General features: G+C 43.9%; 1 pseudogene; it reads right to left on the reverse strand.

Moving 5' to 3' along the window:
* Positions 1-847: 847 nt before the first annotated feature.
* Positions 848-6,676, reverse strand: LOC109270624 (60S ribosomal protein L10a-like; annotated as a pseudogene).
* Positions 6,677-7,805: the final 1,129 nt, after the last annotated feature.

The raw sequence follows: 7,805 nt of genomic DNA on the forward strand, positions 1-7,805 counted from the left end.
ATTGTTACCATATATTAATTATGGCATCATGCCAGGAACACTAGTAATGAAATAAGTTGGTTTTTCTACTTTAAGAGCCAGCAATAGGCTTTCTCTCCTACACAACTAACAAACAGACAATCAGCTTTGAGCTCTATGTTGATTCCCTGATTTACTGTCTCTCTCTCTTTATTTGTGCATAAGCACTATTGCTCTTGATTTATGGAAATATCAGTAAATGAGAGCGGGAGGGATGGTTAGCTTTGTCCTTTCTTTCAGAGGTTTCTTGGAGGCCAGATACAGCACCGAAGGAAGGCTGTGTGGTAGACATTATAACACTCTCCCAAAGATGTCCACATTCTAATCCCCAGAACCCTTGAATATGTCACCTTACATGGCAAAAGAGACTGCAGGTGTGATTAAGGACCTAGAGATGGAGAAATAATCCCGGGTTATCTGGATAGGCTCAATGTAATCACAAGGGTCCTTAAAAGTAGGAGAGAGAGGCAGAGGAGAAAGGGAAGTAGATATGACAATGCAAGCAGGGTTGGAGTAATATGCAAGAAGGACTCAACCCACCACTACAGACTTTCAGAGATGGAGGAAGGGGACACATATCAAGGGATGGGGGCAGCTTCTAGAAGCTGGAAAATGCAAGGAAATGGACTCTCCCCTAAAGTGTCCAAAAATGAATGCAGCCCTGCTTATACCTTGATTTTAGCCTAGTGAGACCCAGGTCAGACTTCAGAACTATGTGATAATAGATGGAGTGGGGCAGGGTGGGAGGGTGTTGGTTGGTTTGTTAGTTGGGTTTTTAGTAGCACTAGTGTTTCTTAAACTATGCCTTAGCATGAGCACTGGGGCTTGCCCATGGTGCTCTTGATGTATAACCCCAGACATTCGGCCAATTCTTCGTGAGCAATGACACCAGAAAATTGACAGCTGATTAGATGTTGTACACAAGCTCATCATCTGTCATCTTCACGTGCCCAACAGCCACGGCCAGACACAGCATCTTTTTCATCTGGAATTTGATCATGGACTTCACTTCATCCACTTTGGCCATCATGTCCTCATTGTGGGTCAGCAAGGAAGGGAACTTGCCAGCCTTATTCGGGCCAGGGCCCAGGATTCGTGAGATCTGTTTAATAAGAGACTCTAAAGCCAAAAAGGCATCATACTTTTTGGCCAGTTTCTTGACTAATTTTTTATAGTCGTTGAGTTTCTTCGGTGCCTCAGTGTCTATGTGGGAAAAGTTCAGAGCCTTGGCCTCATCATGGTGCTGCTGGTCGCCCCAAATACGGTGAACCTGGAGTGGGGAGTGAACTTAAGCCTGATGGTGCCGAGAACATTTGTCCTCCTGAGGGTTGTAGCTCTTCAAGGTGATCTACAGCTCCACCCCCTCCAAAAACTTTGGGTGCTCGCACTGGTTCCCGTGCAGGACTTCCGGCACGGCCTTGTGTAAGATGTCCTGCGAGACCGCTGCTCACGGTGCCGCTCGCTGCAATAACCGGAAAAAGAGCTCTATGCGTGTTGTTTTAAGCCACTACGTTTGTCGTAATTTGGTACGGCAGCCACAGGAAACCGATACAGGTGGCATTCCCCGTGAGCACCTGGGTTGGATCCGGGCAGTCCCACTTACAGGCTGTAGCAGGAGGCAAGTTGTTCAACCTATATAAGCTTCCATTTTCTAGTCAATAAAATGAGGGCAATAGTGGTTATTTCATAAGGTTATTGGGATAATTAAATGAGGCAATTTGCATAAGCCTCTTTGCACTCTGTCTAGCTCATTTTAAACATTTGTTAAAGGTTAATTATTGTTGCCGTTATTAAGACCTGCTGCAACCGACTGTTATCGTTCACACTTAGTTGTAAAGGATCCCCCCGCCTGCCCATCAATGATGGAACTGCAGAGTCTTCCTGGAGGTGGTGTGCGCTCCTTCCCTCATCGTTAGGCTTGGTCTTGGGACTTCTTTGGCCAACGGACTGTGAGCAGACTCCAGCCAAGCCACTTCCAAGGGGAAGCTTTCAGAGCAGGTGCATAGTTTGGCCCTGCCTCTTGTTCTTTCCTCATCGTGACAAGAAAGACATTTCCCAGAGAAGGGCCGCTTCTTCCACCTGAGTCCTGGCTGAGAAGACACGTGGCACAGAGCCACAGCACATGTAAAGTGAGATGTAAATGTTTATTGTCGTAAGTCATTGGGATTTGGGGGTTGTTTGTTTTCATAGTAAAGTTGACAAACCCACCTCCCGTAGACGCTTAGAGAGTCTGCCATCTCACACACACATGCACACACACCTCCCTCCAGACTATCTGCAAGAGCTACACTTTGTCCACAGCTACTCTGACACTCACGTGGGCATTCTGTAATGCTAATGCTAGGACCCCAGAGGCCCTAACCAGAGCTAATCCAAGAACATATGGCCCCATGGCCCCATGTGGGCAAATAAAGGCTTCACCCAAGAAGTTTGGAATTGTGACCTAAAGGCAGCTAGAGAACTTTGCCTATGCCTATAAATAAGGGATTGGGGAAGAAGGAGAATCCCTAGAAATTACGGCCTGGTCATCTTGGATCTTGCAGCTGGAGAAGCAGAGAAGGCACATTTAAAGGGACAGAAGAGTAGAGATGCAAGAGAAGAACACATGGTGGCCTAAGTCCCTAGCGGTTTAGTAACTCCTGGAGTGGTTCACGCTGAGGCACTTGGGCTCCATGGAATAAGCCAGTCTCCTCTCAATAAGTACCCCCTCCTACTTAAGAAAGCTCACGTTGGTTTCTTTAACCTTGAACCACAAGCATCTTGGCCAAGATGAAGTTCTAGGCATAAGTCTTACTCTTAGGAGGTAGCAAGGAAAAGGTTCCATCCATGAGAATCCCAAAAGCCCTGAGGGACCAATCTGCATGTAACAGAGGACACAACCTCCCCTCTTCCCTGTCTGACTGAGCCCCATCGGTGTAGAGCTCGTAACTCCCCACTTGTTGCAAACCTGAGCTCTTTTGGGCACATGAGTCAGAGAGGTAGAGGAAGATGGTTTAAGTACAATTCATTCACCATTAAACACATACGTTAGACTCTTACTCATTTCTAGACACCACGAAAATGGGAGAAGTACTAGGAAGATAGCCCCATCTTGCCATTTGTATGTAGCTTAGCAGAGGGTAAGAGGGTAGGAAAGAAGGTCAAAGAAAAGGTTCCAGGTGGGAGTTTGGGCTCCATCTCTGCCACTAACTAGCTCTGTGGTTTCAGTAGTCATTTTATCGCTCTAGCCTTCAACCTCCTATCTACAAAATAAGGGCCTAGATTAAATGATTTCTTCCAGGTTTTTCCATGATGCCTGGCCCATTGCCACTATAGCTAAGATCTGATAAGCAAAAAGTTGCCATTGTCCTTGGACTGTCAATAATTTCCACATAGGGTATGAGGCCAGCTTCATCAGAACCGTGCGGGGTACAGTCTAGAAATGAAGATTTTTCGAGCCTCAACTCCAGATTCCTATTCAGTGGGGCTAGGCATCACCCTGGTTAGTGCTGATTTTAACACATGGTCAAATTTGGGTACCACCTTCTCAGGCTATTATGGATTCTGCAGAAATGTCCCAGCTTTCCTTTAAGCACATAAACAATCAGCAGCGTGATAAATTGATAAGCTGTACATTAATTGTTAATACTTACATAGCAATTCTTACCCAGCCTGGCACTGTACTAAGTGCTTCATACATAGTATTAGCTCATTTAATCCTAACAACCCTGGGAGGTAAGTATGTCACTCTCTCCAGGACAATTTTAATTGTTTTATTCATCTATTCTTCCTCAATGCAGTTAAAGACTTTGGTCAGGCCTTCCCTATAGGATAGTAACTCAAATAAATAATTAAAATGAAATAAAACACAAAAGGAGAAGAAGCCCTAATTTAAAAGCTAGCTTCTCTGTGAGCCTGCCTCATGCCCACACTCCTTCATGACCCCATGTCAGTATTCACCACACCTCCAGTAAAATGTGAGGAAAAATGGCAAAGAAATGAACTGTACTTCCCAGGGTGGGGTGATCTAATGCAACAGAGATTTAGTTGTGGGCTTATTCTGCCACGGACCCAGATGTCAGGAGAAATCTATGCATCGAAAAGGTAGAAGCAAGGGACCCAGTTGGATGACCTTGAAATTTTATGATCAGATGTGATATCCGACATTTATACTCTGGATACATTAATAACATGCAATATTGAGGAAATGAGAAAAGGAGTGGGGACATAAGCCACTGAGGATTTTATTGGATCTAGGGAGGGTTCTATCTCAAGGAGGAATGATAACAAGGGACAGTAATTTAAACAAGGCATTTAGTTATCTCACATATTTAAGTTTGGAGCCAAGTGTTCCTGTGTTGGTTCAGCATTGCATCATGGATCCTTATTACTTTCTTTTTTCCATTCTTTTACTCTACATTCCTACAAAGTAGAGATTCAGCCTCCAGCATATAAGCTCATGATTACAAGATGGCTGCCATAACCCTGAGTATTATATCCTAACACTACAGCATCCAAAGCAGGACAGGAGAGAATAAGCCCTTTCGTTATACATCTCTCTCTGTTGCCACACAGGAAAACTTCTTCCAGAAAGAACATTCCCCTTAAACCTCTTTGGTCAGAACTGAGTCACTTGGCCACTTGTAAGGTTTGAATTGTGCCTCCCCAAAATTTATGCATTTAAGTCCTAACCTCCAATACCTCAGAGTCTGACCTCATTTGAAGATAAGGTCTTTACAGAGGTAATCAAATTAAAGTGAAGTCTTGGAGCACCTGGGTGGTTCAGTTGGTTGAGCATCTGACTCTTGACTTCAGCTCAGGTCATGATCTCACAGTTCATGGGATCAAGCTCCTTGTTGGGCTCTGTGCTGAAAGCCAGGAGACTGCTTGGGATTCTCTCTCTCTCTCTCTCTCTCTCTCTCTCTCTCTCTCTCTCTCTCCCCCTTTCTCTCTACCCCTCCCCCACTCTCTCTCTCAAAATAAATAAATAAACATTTATTTTTTAAGGAGTGAAGTCTTTAAGGTGGGTCTTAGCCACCAGTGAAATTTGGACACGGAGGGCAGGTGATGTGAAGACACGGGGAGAAGGAAGACAGCCATCTACAAGGCAGGGAGAGGAGTCTGGAACAAATCATTCCCTTACAGCCCTCAGAAGGAAGCAGCCCTGCTGACACCTTGATCTTGGACTGCCAGCCTCCAGAACTAGAAAACAAATTCCTGTGGTTTAAGCCCCCCCTGCCCACCCAGTTTTTGTACTTTGTTACAGCAGGCGTAGCTAACGAATACAGCCACCTCTACCTGACTTCAGGAGATGCCATGAACGTGAATACATAATCAGCCTCTGTTGTGTGAGGCAGACCTGTGAGCATACAATAGAGAGGACAATGTCTGTTGGCCGGGCAACCAATGGCGACAGTCCCATCTTTGTTTGCAAGTCCCATAAACAGATTCCGACTAACTTAGCCAGAATAGGGAAGCCTTAGGTTATGAGGACGGGGTTAGGGTTAGGGAGGTAGGAAGGCTAGAGAACCAAGCTCAGAAAAATGTAGAAAGCAGGGTGGGACTGGGGGTCTGGAGAGCAGGAATGACGTAACCTTCTCATACTTCCCCCACTCCGATGAATGTGCTCCTAATACATTTTCTGCCCTTAAAATCCCAATGAATCTGAGTCCCAGGAGAGCAGGGACCTAGCTTGTGACAAAAGTAGAAGAGAGAATGCTAACCTGATTTAAGTATAACAAAGCAAGCCCATACTTGGCTGGAGACAGGTAATTTACCAAAAGGAAATGATGGAATTACTTCTTAAAGAAAATTAGGAATAGAGGCTGGGAGGCAAGAGAAATTAAATTTCCACTACACAGGTGGAAGGGCAATGGGTACAGAAATTGGAGACAAACAGGGCTTCCTTATAACCAACCTAACTCCAACCTGGGAACGGGTCCTCAGGGCCAAGCCCCAAGTTACATTTAAGCTGCCCATACTTTCCGTTCTAAAACCTCACCCCCAGAGCATGATCATTAATTACCCAGTATCCATTCCAGGTTCATTTTCCAGTCTCTTCTTCTAGGTCCTCCCTACATATTCCCTTTGGATCGTAAGCCCTCAAAGGACCAAATTAAGAAGGAAACACAAAAGCAAATGGTTTAAATTCACCAGGATCACTCACTTTCTTCAAATCCAGTACCGTTGTCCATGCAAATAACAAAGACAAAAAAATCACTTGAGTCTGTATCGACAAAGCACCAAAAACATTCAGTTGATTAGATCAAGTTGGCAAACAGCCTGTCACTCAGGTTGAGGGAGGGGAGAATCTGGCAAATTAGATGTTTGACTGAATTGACGGGCTGTCTTGGTCAAAATACATCCTTTTTATTAAATGTTGAGAGATCATAGTATATCAAAAAGAAAATCTGCAAAAGCCACTTTTCATCTGTGTAAACATTAAAATCAAGGTGGCATATTGGAAATCTCTAAATAACACTTTGTCTATCTAAGAGGGTGTAATTCTTTGGGTCAGAATAAATTAGGGAAGAAAGCCTCCTTTTCAAGTAGAAAAGGCTTGAGAGACTAAATTACCTGAAGACAGTGTGTCGTCTATATCAATATGATTTCTTACCACCTCTACCATTTCACACTGCTTGCATGGTGACAGTTCCGAAATATACTGAGGGAGCACCATGCTGTTTTCTATTTATTATCTTATTTAATCTGACCAGTAATTCCATAAGGTAAGGACTGCTATCTTCATTGCAGAAAGAGGAAAACCGTGGCTTATGTGGTGTAAGTAGCTTCCCCAACTTTACACAGATATTAAATTTCAGAGAGGAGACTTGAATTTATGTCTGATTTCAAAGCCCTTGGTTTTAACCACCATGTTGGTGGCTGCCTTCTGAGAGTATTCAACTATTTCTTCCTAGCCACACTGCTGACATCTTTTTCCCTGGGCTGACTCAAGAATTCTAGAACATTCTTTTCTAATTGTTCTGGGTCAAAGACTATCTCTTTTTGTTAGCTCCCATAAATGCAAAAACTCCAAAGTCCTGGCTGCAAAATCCCTTAATCCAACTTGTCCTCGCCTTTCACAGAGGCTCAAGACCAAGGACTTCAGTAGGGTCTATCCTGCCCCCGTCAGTACTCTTTCCCATATGCAATGTGCGTTTACCTCTTCTGCAGCTCAGTCTGTTCTTGGAGAAAACTTTCACACAATAGTATCTATACAGTAGTTATCTACTGCCTCACCAGGGGGCTGCTTCTATGAGCACAGTGGTAAGATTTTCATTGCATTGCCATTGACTTTTGTCTTATATTTATGGCCATGTCTTCAATTTCTCCTTTAATTTAGAGAACAAGAGCTGCTTGAAAGTCACCAAGGCTTGTTTCAGATTCTGTGTCTCCCTCTCTCTCTGACCCTCCCCTGTTCATGCTCTGTCTCTCTCTGTCTCAAAAATAAATAAACGTTAAAAAAAAATTAAAAAAAAAAAAAAAAAAGAAAGTCACCAAGGCTGGCCACTCAGCAGACTGTCTCCCGCCATTTCTTGATCGCTTCTCTTTTATTCATCCCAACTTCAATTTGTGCAATATGACCAAAGCCCAAAGGGAATCAGGGGACATGAAGAAATGGTTTCTACTTGACCCTTCCCTTCAGGGACAATAGCTCAAGGGGGATGTAGAACCCTTTACTATACGTGAACTTCTTTAAATTCTTTGCCTGAAGGCGTATGACAGAAATGAGTAAGAAGGAAGAGCGACCTTCCCGCAATCCATTTTAGGAAGGCACGAAATTATTTTGAACAACCACTTCAACAGCC

This window comes from Panthera pardus, unplaced genomic scaffold (assembly GCF_024362965.1).
Source record: "Panthera pardus isolate Hobbes unplaced genomic scaffold, ASM2436296v1 HiC_scaffold_18, whole genome shotgun sequence".
In the NCBI taxonomy this organism is placed as follows: domain Eukaryota; kingdom Metazoa; phylum Chordata; class Mammalia; order Carnivora; family Felidae; genus Panthera; species Panthera pardus.